This window comes from Meriones unguiculatus, chromosome 14 (assembly GCF_030254825.1).
Source record: "Meriones unguiculatus strain TT.TT164.6M chromosome 14, Bangor_MerUng_6.1, whole genome shotgun sequence".
Taxonomy (NCBI): Eukaryota; Metazoa; Chordata; class Mammalia; order Rodentia; family Muridae; genus Meriones; species Meriones unguiculatus.
In genome coordinates, this window is record NC_083361.1 from 64,551,299 (window position 1) to 64,565,200 (window position 13,902).

Sequence of the window (13,902 nt, forward strand, 5' to 3'; positions counted from 1 at the left end):
AGTATGATCAATTAATATTCATGTACATATATCCACAAATATCATCTAGTTTAGACATCTGCCAACTGGACATCCATTGCATTCATCTGTTTAGAACTGCGTTGGTATATTCTAAAATCAGATTTTAACTTTACTTGTTTTTTCACATTTTTTAGTTTAATATGCTTTTTAATATTTAACCTAGTATGAACACCATGAGAAAGCTAAGTAACTATTAATGAAAAATAATATCTTGATCCATTAGTTACTATGCTCACACCAGTCACTGTGGTGTATGAGAAAGGGGTCTTGGGCCTTTTTTTCCCCAGAAGAGATGCTTCCCTGGCTCTTTAGGATGTGACTAGAAGGAGCGGATTTGTCCATTATGATTGCCCAGCTTCCTCCAGCACTCTTCTGCCAAGAGAGGAAATGAAAGGATAGGGTACCAAATGGATATGATAGAGTATGAACACAAAAACAGAGGCCAAAAACATGATCATAGAAACGGGGAACTGGTTTGCCAGGTCGAGAATTTGTCATTTCACAGGAGATTGGAGGATGCGCCAGGCCTGGCTGACATTTTCCCAAAGGAGCAGGTGTCACCTGAGAGGCCGCTTACACCTTGTCTTATCTTCCTTCTTCTGCCCATTCGAGATGACACGTTCTCTCTAGCCTAAGTGAGTTCTGCTTTTTGTCAAACTTACAAAAGCTACACAGAGACACAAGTTGGGGGCGGGGGTCAGGCTTTATGGGTCTCTCAGTCAGGTCATGGAGAAGGGTTGGGCATTTGCATAAGACACCCTGTTTCTTGACACAGTAGAGGGCACCAGGGTACAGATCATGGGCCCTAGACGCTCAGATTTCCCCCAGCATGCCAAGTTTCAGGCAGATTCTGAAGGAGGCTCAAAAATCTGTTTAGGTTTGCAGTTATTTTCTAAGCTTATTTTAACCAAGTTCCTATTGTAAACACAAAGACTGCTTGTATTAAATAATCACTTGTACTGTTTACAGGTGATTATTTTTTTCAGGGCAGCCCACCATGCCAAGGAGGAGCAGGAGGCTTAGGAGGGAGTAGCTGGGGTCAGAACCCGCATTCTCTCTGTGTGCGCGAGACTGCCGGGCATGGGTAAAAGCCTGTGAGCTGCACGTTCTCCTGTGAGAATTTGGCCCTGATACTGGCTCTTGACTTCCACATTTATTATTATTTTTTCTTTCACTCCCTCTCACATCCTTTTCAGATAACGCATTTTCGTCTTATCCTGCTGTGGGCTTTGCTCGAGAGCGCAAACCAGAAGTACGCCTGCATTTTCTCACCAAGCTCATCATTTGGCTGCGTATCTTTATAATTAGATTTTCAAAATCCCCTCTCCTCATATATCAATTATTCCACTCCCTTAATCATCTTCCTCGGTGTTCCCCATGATCCTACTCATTTGTCAAGCTGTCTGGGTCTTGCTAAGAAGGAGTGATACATACTGATGAAGTTCCATATCTATAGCCTTGGGATCTTCTCTCCCTCTGCTTCCTGCTTGCTTTGTTGGATCACAGCATTGCCTTCACTGTCTGAGTCTGAAAATCATTCAGTTTGATGTGCTTTTGAATTTCTGTGAGGATACTACTTTTGAAGCCAGGAGCTCAGAGAATGGATGCAGCTCTGTCTGCATCCAAGCACCAGAACACTTAACTTTCTGATTCACAAGCCAGTTTTATAACTAATTAGCCTGTAACCTTAATAGTGCCGGACAAAGACGTTAAGTAGTGGAATGGACTCCCGATTCTATGCTGCTTTGGAAGGACAGGGAGTGGATACGCCAGCATTCAGAGATACAACAGGCAGCTCTCTATTCTAGCAGGAATGTCACAGCCTGAAAATTTACACTGTGGTGATTAAATCATGGTCCAGGCCCCATCAAACTCAGCACAAAAGGAATAAGCTAGCGAGGCCTTAAGTAAAAGACATATATAAAGAAAGACACATATTTCTACAATTTGTCATTTATCTCTTTCTGTAGAACTTGATTCAAATATACTGTCTTTGACACATTCTTGTCTACTTGTCGATGTTATTTTATGATGAGCATAAATTTTTTTCTTTTATTGTAGTCACTCAGAGTGAGTGATTTACTTTTTCAATTGATCTATGAGGATTTTTAAATGCCTCATTCACTCATACATTCGTTTTTCCATCATGCATTTACAGACAGCTTACTGTAGGGAGGTTATTACATGGACACTAGGGATGAATGCTGGGAGGCAGTCTCTGTTCTCCAGGGTTTTTATTCACTACCAGAAAAGGCAGATGTCAATCAAACATTCCATAGATTCTTGTGGAAGTACAGCCACTATTGCTGCCCCTTAAAAGGTACATTAGAGAAGGGCAGTCAGGTAGGATATTTTGCAGTTCCATTTTGTTGAATAGTGTACTTCTGTTCCTTTGAGACCAAAGGAGACACACGTACAGAGATGGGCCCTTGAGTTGCTCTGAAGGTGAGGCCATTTGGAAGTGTCTATTGTTCAGGGGGAGTGGCAGTTTCATTTACATGTAAATACATATTTGACATTGCTTAGTTCAACAGATATAGGACCATATTGGTCACTTTGTAATATTATTATAAAACAACACACAAAGTAGCTAACTTAAAAGCAAAAACGCTTATTTAGTTCTTAGTTTAGAAGTTCAGTTATAAAGTATGTGTTTATTGTGTGTGCATGCATTTGGAAGCCAGAGGCCAACCTTAGGTGTCTTCCAAACAGGAAAGGACTACTTTGTTTTTTGAGATAGGGTATCTTACTGGCCTGAAACTCTCCAAGTAGATTAGGCTAGTTAGCCTACTAACCATAGAGATCTGTCTGTCTCACTGCTAGGATTTCAAGCATGTCCTATCTGGCTTTTTTATGTGGGTTCTGGGGTCAAATTTACATTCTTTTGACAAGTACTTGAAAACCTGAGCTATCTCCCTAAATTTTATTTTAAACATTCTATTTGTTATGTAAACTGATTTCTTGGACTCAAAATATATTAAATCCTACCTTACACCTCGTCACCAAACACACTTCATGTATATAATAGTTCTTCAATCATTTCTGTGTGGAAAATGTTATTTGAGCCAGTACCTACCTCCATGTGCCCGAGTGGAAAATCTGGGACTTCTCTTTTCCAGAATACTTTTCGGAACTGCTAATCCAGAAGGGCAGATACTATGTTATGTATCAATTGTCCTAAAAACAACTTAATGCTCTGAAAGTCTCCTGACAGTTGACTTTTTGGCCAGAGTAGAATACATCTGGCTGACATTTCCCAAAGGGCATGGTCAGATCAGGTCCTGGTTAGCAACCACATGCTTGATCAGTATCATTTGGTTCCCCTGAATCAAAACTCCAAAGGTCCTATCCTTTAGGGTATCAGGCTCTGTTATTTCCTTCATGACATTCTGCTGTTATGGAAATTGTGACACTACTCAACAGCTGACTTGTTTCAATTTGGACTGATTCTCTTTTTATCTACATGCATGCCTTGAATAGAGTAAATCTGACTAATGAATTTGTAGGCAGGATTTTGGCAACATGAAAGACTCTGGCCTCCCTAGAAAAGTTTTCAGAATTTGCCTAGTGTTTATGAGGAAAATTGCTTCTTATAATTTACACCATTTGAATCTAATTTTATTTATCAACAAACATTCTACATATGTACAAAACCCACTCTTGTAAAGCTATTTAATCTTTAACACCCATTTAATCCTATCAGTGGGGTTGTTAAAATAAACATGGATGATTCTAACATGCCTGGAAGTTTACACATTGTCCTGTTTGCAAGAGCCAAGATGTTGCTGTGTTTATCCCAAACAAGGGAGGGCCTTCCTTTGAGGACTGCATTGATCTCCAAAGCAAAGATAACTCCACAAGTCCAAATCCCATACGAATGTTGTTAATTGTCACCCACATATCTCAATTTGTTGATCCAGATGTCTGCAGGTCCCCCATACTGGGGAAGATCTAGAAATTAAATATTTAAAGGAATGTAACTATTTTACATTTTCATTTTAATGCCCTGCTTTGGCTTGGATGTATTTAAGGAGGGCATACATATACACAGAGGCAAAGAAAAGGCACCGGCATCATTAAATTGATGGATCAGACACTTAGCAATTTTAATGAACTTTCTGTTTTGTTTTCAAAATTATGAGAAAAAAGTTATTTCCCAAGCTTGTTTAATTTTTAGCGCTCATTTATCTCATCCATGACACATATATGGATAGTTTACAAATTATTAGATTATAGACACCACTGCTGACATGTTTTATATGTGTCATTATTTAAGGGTGTTTATGTTCTAGCACTTTTAAGACTCATTATATTGTTTTTCAGACTAATAGCTACCAAGTTTTTCACTGGTTCCCATAATGGTGTTGCTAGAAGAAAAAAATTAAAAAAGCTTATTTAAATTCATATCCAAACACCTTCACATAGTAAAAGTATGTGATAATAGCATAGTAAGTATAATTATACTAATAAATATTATGTTTGTCAAAGCAGGTATTCAATGATATAGCATGCATGAATACTTCATATTTATATACTTCATATATTATAATTATCATACTCTATCTACTGGCTTAGTGTAATTTTAATAATGCATAAAAACAGCTTATAGTTTCTGTGTCTAGAATACTAGACTTGTCTGTGGATTATTCAAAACCCAGGAAAGATATTGAAGTTTGTTGTGATGCGTGTCATGGCAGATGTCAAATCCTCCCTTTTCTCGGTCTCTGGCACTTACAGAGTAAGAAGTTCTTGTGTTCACGGAGTTAGGAAAAAGACCTTGGTCCAGATGCTAAGGAAGAGGTGTTATTTCAGTATCATCAAGAAGACCCGAAAGTCTTTTAACTTAGTTGCCACTAACAAGCACACCCCTAGACTGTGCCCACCTCTTGGGCCACCTTAGGAGACTAAGTCATTCTTTGCATTTCTAGTTATTACAGTTGTGCGGCACTTTAGTCACTTAGGTCTGTCGTATAAGATGTTTCAATAGCATGCACAGGGGGAGAGAGTTAGATGCTCCTTACTTTTTGAGAGCCTTTGAGGACTGTTTATACAACATAGATGGAGGGTGGATAACTCAACTCCATCACCTTAGCCTGACAAAGACAGTCCCATGCAGCCTAAGTCCTGCTTTAAGCAGAAGATACTGTCACATGACTTCGTTTCCTAGCCTCTTTCATTTCCATGTTTTTTTCACTCAAAATGAATTTATTTTAAGGATGTCTTTGTGCTATAGAAATGTCACTGTCCTAGAGCAGGAATTTTCAGGTTGAGAATCAGAAAAAAAGAGTGCCAGAGAAGCTAATTATGCCACTTATCTTCTTTCTTTACAGTAGAACAGGGCTATCTTACATCTGTTGAAAACAAAATAATAATAATTAAAAGGACGCTAGCAAACGTGTTACATTGGGAGTTCTCTGTGGATTTCAGTGGCTGCCAGTCCATGGTCACAACAGGGCAGACCATTATGTCAAAGGCTACATTTTGTGATTCCTAAGATAACAAAAATTCAGTGTTCGTGTTTCCTACTCTGTTTCTGAGAACACAAGTAGAGAAGAAGCTGGCCTGTCATATTAAAAAAAAGCTATCTTCATCTGGCACACATGGAAGCTGTGAAAAATTTCAACTCAGACAAGTTCCATATAATGCCACGAAGAGGCTCTGTCTTGAATTAGGAAGGGTGATTAGACTACATCTCTGTCCTGGGACAACGTAAGCTTGCACCATAGGTTGAGAGAGAGTGTACTTAATTATCACCGTGAACCTGATCAAGATGCTGAGAGGAATCAAAAGGCAGGAAACCATACCTGGATCTGGACATATTTTAAGGTCATCATATTCTCAGGATTGTGAAGGCCCGACTTGGTCTTGACAAAATGTAAAGAACATCATGGTTGTGTTTTCAAAAACAGTCACAATGTGCTTTTCCAAACGTACATACACACACTCACCTTAACAGCTTAAAATATTTTCACAAGACTAATTCCTAAAGTAATTTTCCTGAAACAAGCAACCTATTTTCTACTAATAGGACAGCAGTGTATCTCTCAAGGAAAAACAAAACAAACAAACAAACAAATAAAAACAACAACAAATAAAACCCCTGCTATTTCAGAGGAAGGGTAGAGGTCATATAGGACCAGGATTCCATAACTTGGACTTTAGTACCATTTGTTACCTTCTTTGTAGCCCCCCTTTTGCAACAACCTTCCTCTTCTCTATTATATATGTCAACAGATTTCACCTAAAATTCGTATTTAAAAAAATTGTCAGTCTAATTATTATTCTTCCTGCCAGGCATGATTTCCCTCTTGTTGAGTGGGTCTTAAATCCAGTTAGAGAGCTATTGGTTACCACCAAGGCATATATGCCCCTATTGTACTCTTAGAGCGCTTGTTCTATGCTGGTCATTATTGTGGTTCATAGGCATGGCTGGGTAGGACTTCTGCTTGCTTTCCTCCTTTGGAAGCTTGCATGGCACTTTCTGGTATCATGAAAGCTAGTCCTTGAGGGGAAAGTATTTCAGTCCAGTTCCAGCCCTGGGCACTCTGTGTCCTGTGACTGAAAGTGAATGTTGCCTTCAGCAGCAGGTGCTTACCTTCTGCCCCTGGGGGATAACCAAGGGCAACAGAAATAAGCGATATGTGTTGGGATTCTCACAGATAGCCCTGGCCAGTAATTCAAAAGAGGGCTTTTCATGCCAGGTGTTGGGGGTTTGTTATATGGTGTTTGGCTCTTGGAGGGAGCACTGTCAGCCTAGATGGAAAATTTTCGTTTCAACTATATACGTATATCAGCACATAGACTTCAGTGTACATGTAAGGTCACAGTTCTTTAGTGGATTGGTTGTTCATTTGTTCTCAGTGCTTAATAACATTCTTTTGTGTACATGTTCCATGTCTGTTCACTCTACCTACAGATGGATACTTTGGTTATTCTAAGTTCTTGACATCACAAATGAAGTTGCTATAAATATCCATGCATGGATTTTTGACTGGATATCAGTTTTTAACTTAGTTAAACATTAAAGAGTGTGATTATTGGGTTATACTATATGAGTTTCGGTTGGTAATAAACCTTTTTCCTTTTTTCTTTCTGGCACTTATTCTATGGGTTTCTAGAGTATCGAAGGGTTTTATTGCTGTGAAGAGATACCATGACTACAGCAGCTTTAATAAAGGAAAACATTTATAATTGAGATAGCTTATATCTCAGAAGTTTAGTCTGTTATCATCATGGTGGGAAGCATGCAGGCAGGCAGACAAGGTGCTGGAGAGGTAGCTGAAAGTTCTACATCTGGATCAGTAGGCAGCAGTGAGAGAGTGAGACACTAGGCCTGGTTTGAGCATTGGAAATCTCAAAACCCACCCCCTGTGACACACTTCCTCCAATGAGGCCAAACCTCAATAATACCACTTTCTATGAGTCTATGGGACCATTTGCATTAAAACTACCACAATGAAGTAATGTTGAGCTCCATACTGAGGTACAATTGAGTTAGTAGAAGACTATTGTATGTTTTTCAATTATTTATTAACTAACCAAAGCATTTATTGAAGGACTTCCATGTAGCGCAAGTTATGATAACTGCTTAAGTGTTAAAGATTGTAACGCAGCTGCTGTCCTTGAGGGGGCGTATAGACTACTGTGAAGACTGATGCACAAATGCATAATTTTCACATTACCTAAAAAACTGTTTGTAGTAAAGGAAATTAGAAAGTGGATGAGAACTCAGCACTGTAGAGACTGAAATTTGATTGGAAAGCTATAAGGTGGGTAGATGAGGGAATAGGATTTTGGTGGGTAGGGAGAGAGATGAAAATAAGGACAACTTCCCAGAGCACTGCAGGACTTCTTGCTCAAACTTGTGAAACAGTGCCAAGACAACTGTACACCCAGAGGGATTTCAGGCAGTACTGTCTGCCTACAGTTCTCTGAGGGAGTATGGCCACAGTTGGACTTTCTTAGCATTGAATTTCATCTTTTAAACAAGTGAGACTGATATTTTTTTTCCCTAAAGTTTCTCCTTTCATCCTGTTTATAAAGACTTTGATTTTCAAAAGGGAAGAACAGTCATGGTACATAGAGGTGGAGAATTCCTCTGCCCAACTCGAACAGACATTAAAAGGCAAAGCGCAGCTCCTTTAGAACTAACTCGGAGCTTCGTATTCAGCTAGGAGTGGCACAACACCGATTCTACCACAGTCATTTAGCAACACTCTGTAAAAGTTTATTTTGCATATATATGCTTAATTATAGACTTTGCACATTATACATTTATATATACATATTATACATAGGATTATAGTCGCACGTTAATGTATATCTTGCTTTATGAATAATTTAAGGAAGTTGAAGCTGTTTACCTTAAGTGCTAATTTAAAAGTCACATTCCCCAAGCAGAAAGAGATTCTCCTCTGTCGGGAGCCCATGGCAATTGAAGCCAACTTGTTTCTTCTCAGACATTAGCTTTTTACTTCTGGTGCTGGGATTTCTCACAAAGCGTTGGCTGCCTGTATCCTGCTGCTGCCTGCAGACTTGGAAGAAGTTCTAAGTCATCTCTCCTTTGCAGAGCCCCTGCCTATGACTGCTAGAGCGGGGCTCACTCACTGCAGAGATGGACTCCAGATCTCTGTCTCACACGGAAGCCATCCTCTGTCCATGGTGTGTGTTATGTACTGGGTTTTGGGTTTCAGCTTCTGTTACAATTTATAATGATTGATGATGGTTCCCACAAGCTGTCTTTGACAGCATCTGGATAGAGTTGGTTGTGTGAGTGTGTTTCTTTCTTTTCCATTCCAGGGAAAAATGGAAAAGCTTGATGCTGGGCACAGGATCTGATTTAGCCTCGATACCACATGCTCATGAGTTTTCTTTTCTTCCACTGTGTAGGATCCATCTCAATTTTCATCTCTGGGTTCTTCTCTTTCCTGAAATTGATGATCAATTAAAGCCCTGTGTTGTCCATTTTTCTTGGCCATCTGGCCCACGTGCAGGTGTCGTGTGTGTGTGTGTGTGTGTGTGTGTGTGTGTGTGTGCCCTTCTATTTCCTCTCAAGCTAGGCAGAGTGTTGGAGGTGGGTGGGAATGCACCAGATGGCATTCTGAGTCTCTGTGCTCATGGCAAATGTGTTCAATTACTGTAAAGGACCTCCTGTTTTATTCAACTGTTATTTAACTTATCCCTATTTTCATTTCATCCTTAGTTATAATCCCCCTGCTTCTGTCTTCTAGTTTAGCATGGATTTTTGCTTGTGCAGGCTTTCCTTTCATGTTGACCCAGGCTTCTTCCTATTTATGTGATTACTTTCTTCCATCTCACATTCTGTTCATGTTACCTTCTCATGCAACTACCCTGGCAACCCTTTCCAAGCTTGCAGATAGCCCTTGCACAGATGATATTACCCTGTTCTTACCTTTCTTTCTTGGTTTTAGATTAATTTATTTTATATATATGAGTGGTTTGCTTCCATGTATGTATGTGTAATATGTGTTTTCCTGGTGCATTCATAGGTCAGATCTCTTGGAACTGGAATCATGGATGGTTGTGAGCCACTATGTGGACACCGAGAAGCAAATATGAGTTATCTGCAAGGGTAAAAAGTGCTCTTAGTTGCCGAGCCCTTAACTCCCCAGCCCTTGTCCTACTTTTAAAGATATCATTTATTACATTTGAAAATTTAAAGTTAGTGCACTTTACAAAAACACCACTAGTTATTATTTATTTAATCATCCTCCCCAAGACTATAAACTCTTTGAAGGCAATAATTGCTTTTCCAATTTGTTCTGGTATACAGTTGATGCTCAGTAAACACTTATCATAAAAACAAATAACACATTCAAGACCTGCCTCCAATGAAGCTCTCTGTCTTTGTCTCCATGACTACCAGGGACTATCTCAGTCTCAAGATGTAATGATTGTTACGTAGAGAGCCAAGTCAATCAGTGGACTCAGCTGGGCAAGTTTGTTTCATTACTATATTTTGACCCCAGGATCTTGCTTCTGTCATCTGACTGTAAACTGTAGCCCGTATCTGAAAGATATAGGAGTTACACCTAGAATTATGTTGAAAGCAGCAGAAAACTGAGAACTAGGCTTAAGAGTGAGGCAGAAGGAGACTTGTACCTCGGTCTGCTGCTTGCTAGCTAGCTGCAGGGCCTTAGATGGGCTATTCATCCTGTACTGAGTAATTTTATTATCTTGTCATTCCTGTAAAATTCAAAAGTGATGTATGCTGATGAATACAGGACATGTAGCATTTGACACTTATAGAGGCTCCCTAAGTAGTGGTGACAATTATTAAGGAGTCTCTTGTAATGGCTCTTAAAATTTATTTCCACCTGAAGAAGTAAATTGCATTGTTACTACTCTGTGGCTCTTTTGTAAATGCTTGGCAAGAGGATATTAACACATTTGCCAACAGTTTAGCCGAAGTTTTTGCTGAGGATAGAGGGAGCCTCCATGGTGTCTCGCATCTTGACTGGAGTGTCCTGCTTTGAAGAATGGGTGAAACGAAAGTTGTTCCTCTCTCTCTTTGGGTGTTGTTGTAGTTCTTTGGATCAAAAATTCTTCAAAACTTTTTCAAATGACCCGTTTATTGATAGGAACTCAGAGAAAGTTAGGTGGAAGATGTTTTTGCAGTTCTACTTTCCAACCCATAGGAGGGCTCACTCAACACTCTAACACTATGAGATGGTGGTTAAGGAATGATGAACTTAAGGATGAGATGAACTGAAGGAAAAAAAGTTCCCCCTGTCCCTTCAGGCTGCTAGGTGTCCACATCCAGAAGAAACCAGTATGATATCCAAGAGACACAAAATGGGGCTCTAGTTCACTTGGTCAATGCAGTGGTTTCTTCAGGTAGAAGTAGCTGAGCTTTCTTATTTCTTTAAGCACCGTTGCCTTGTATTTGACCTTTGTTTTGAGGTAGGGTCTCACCGTGTAGCTCAGTCCATCCTAGAAATCTCAGTTCCCCTATCACTGCCTTTGAAGTGCTGTTCTTACCAGGCTCCCACACTCACCTAAAGTTACTTTCTGTTGGCACAGGTGTTGGCTGATTAAAGTAGTGGTCTCAGTTTTGCTGAGTGTTATTATTTTCCACATTGCACTGAAATGGATTAGGGGAGTCTTGCTCAGGCAGTAGGCTATTACTACACACTGGCCTAGTTACTCAACCAAAAGCAAAGAATCTCTTGGTATCATTCATGTAGTGAACTGGGTTCCATATGCCAGGAACCATTGGAATATTGAATGTTCTCAGTTAGTCATTAGTTTATTCTAGATATTTGTTCTTGTTTAAATCTTCTATTGGCATTGCACCCCAAACAAAATCTTTACTACTTCTTTTTTTCTAGGCAAAGCATTTGTACCACATTTCTAATAAACACACACACACACACACACACACACACACACACATACACCAAGATCAAAGGTTCTTGGGTTGATAATACATTATGTTCCAATATATTTTATTAGAAATCTAATAAATTTAAAAACCTATAAAACTGATTTTTAAAACCTACCACATGGTCGCAATCTAGCAACTTTTATTTTCTAAGCTAAATATGCTTAACCCCTGTTCTCTTCTGAGTTCCCACTAACTTTCTTGACTGCACATTCTCCCACCTATCTAGGGCTCTCCTTCCTTTTTTGTCGATGATTTTTTTTTCTGTTAATCCTCTTCCCTGCTTTTACTTAAATTATCTTGAAGATATTATTTGTTCCAATACAAATGATTGTTGATTTTGTAGAAATTGGTAAGGAAATATTCCTATGTGTGAGTGCCCTCCAGAATTGTAGGTGGACACTTGTAGCAGTATTCTGACCAGTCTCGGGTAGATTATCTTGAACTCAGCCTGTCCTAAATGAACACCATTATTTTCTTTAAATGTATGACTTTCCTTCTTAGGAAAGTAAATAGTAAATTAGTGGCTTTCTTATGCTTAGATTTACTCAGCCTAAATATTTCAGGTAGTCACTCATCTCTTTTCTTTTTTTGTATTCTGTAACTATGTTTTCTGAATAATAATGTTCATCTCAGTTCTCCATCACTGAAATCATACTTTTTAACTAAAAACAAATGATGTCTCTTTTGTAAAACTTGGATTTGAGTTTTTATACTATCAGACTTTGGACTTAACTATGACTTCCATCATTTCATGACACTAACTAAAAGTTGATTCCCAAATTACGCTCTCCAAAGCAACAAATCTTCCCCGGTGCCTCAAGAATCATCTTCAATTTGACTGCAGCACTGACCATGTCATATAGTATCACCATTGAGATCATATTTATTTGTTATATCATCATACTATTTGGCACTATCTAGAGAACTAAGATCTGGAGTCATCTTTAATGTTCCTGTCAACAACCAAAGAATAACCAAGTCCACGTTGATTCATTCCCAGTTTCTTTATTAATGTGCTTTAATGTGCACATGTGGATTTGCTAACACAGGATTCTGATTCATCAGGTCAGGGAACAGGCTTCAGATCTGACATTTCTGTTCAACTCTCAACAGACATGAGGCTGCTGGTAAAGACTCATATCTGAGCAGCAAGACAATAAGTGTCCCATAGGCCTTCCTTTCTCCTGACTTCCACTCTGGCTCGTGTACCTGTCATCTTGTTTATTGTCCCATGGTGAATGTGCTCTGCAGATCAGTCATACGAGGTCACTTATCCTGGTAGACTTGGCTGGTGATCTAGACTAGGTTAGGTGCCTTTCTTGAATATTCCTGATCTTTTTCCTGTTTTCACACTTTTATTCTTCTCTTCTAACTTGTTTTGGCTTCTCTGTCTTGCTGTGCAATATTCTTTGTTGTGCTATGCAATGAGCAGGCGTAACCTAATAACAGAACATGTTTGGCCCATGCTTTTAAGATTTACCAGACTCCAAAACAATGAGTTAAGTAAACCTGTGTTCTTTCTAAATTACTCAATCTTATGAATTTTTGTCCTTGTAACAAAAAGTAGATTAAGATACATAGAGAGGAAATCATTGGCTTAGAGAGCACCCCAACATGAATTTTGGAGGAATCCTGTTTGTTATTTTGGAGAACAGATACATTACATATGATCCTAGTAGCTTATGCTTACTATCAAGCAGAGATATGTTTCCATCACCTCCGAAAGTTGGGGAAATGGGTCAAAGGGATTAGAGTGTCCCTCCTAGGTTAGACACACATGTAAATAGACCTGTCCCCCAAACCAGGACTCCATTCCTCCTACGGTCATACAGAATCTCTTATTGGCTAATTCCTTACCTCACAATGCTTTTTGCAGCATGTTGTCTGATATTGAAAATGGAGTCAGCAGTATTAAGAACACAAATGAATCAGAAAAAGAAATAAGAGTAAATAAAACAGAAAACAAGGCACTTGAGATCTAATTGCATCTCCTAACCTCCAGGACCCCTATGTCAGCCAAAGGCTGTGACTCACAGCTCCCAGTGCAAACTCACAGCAGAGGCGATCACTCAGCTCAGTGAAGCCAGCCCAGGAAATCACAAGCTGGTGGGTCCAGATTCCACTAATATACTCCCCCATTAGTCACTCATAGCCATCTTTTTTTTTCCCAGTTGAATTTTGGCTTCTGCAGCCCTACTCCTCTAACTCGTGGAGACTGACAAAATTTAGGCGCTGTGGGACATAGGACCTATGTTATGATGGGACAAGAAAAGGATCACAAGTTAGAGAAGTAGTTCAGTATCTAGAGGAAAGAGCAGAGCAGCCAAATTAACTTCACAAACACAGATTAGGAGAGAGAGAAAGTATGAGAGACAGGAAAGGATTGAGACTGGTCCAGCAAGGCATCCACCCTAATGGAGCACCAGCCAGGTCTATTAGGATCACATTGATGCCTCCTCTAAACCCATTATCAA

At 39.3% G+C, this 13,902-nt stretch overlaps 1 protein-coding gene across 7 annotated transcripts in view; it reads left to right on the forward strand.

The window, feature by feature from the left end:
* The window catches only part of Agbl1 (AGBL carboxypeptidase 1), an 887,605-nt gene that overhangs the window by 45,457 nt on the left and 828,246 nt on the right, over positions 1–13,902 (forward strand). The window lies entirely within an intron of this gene.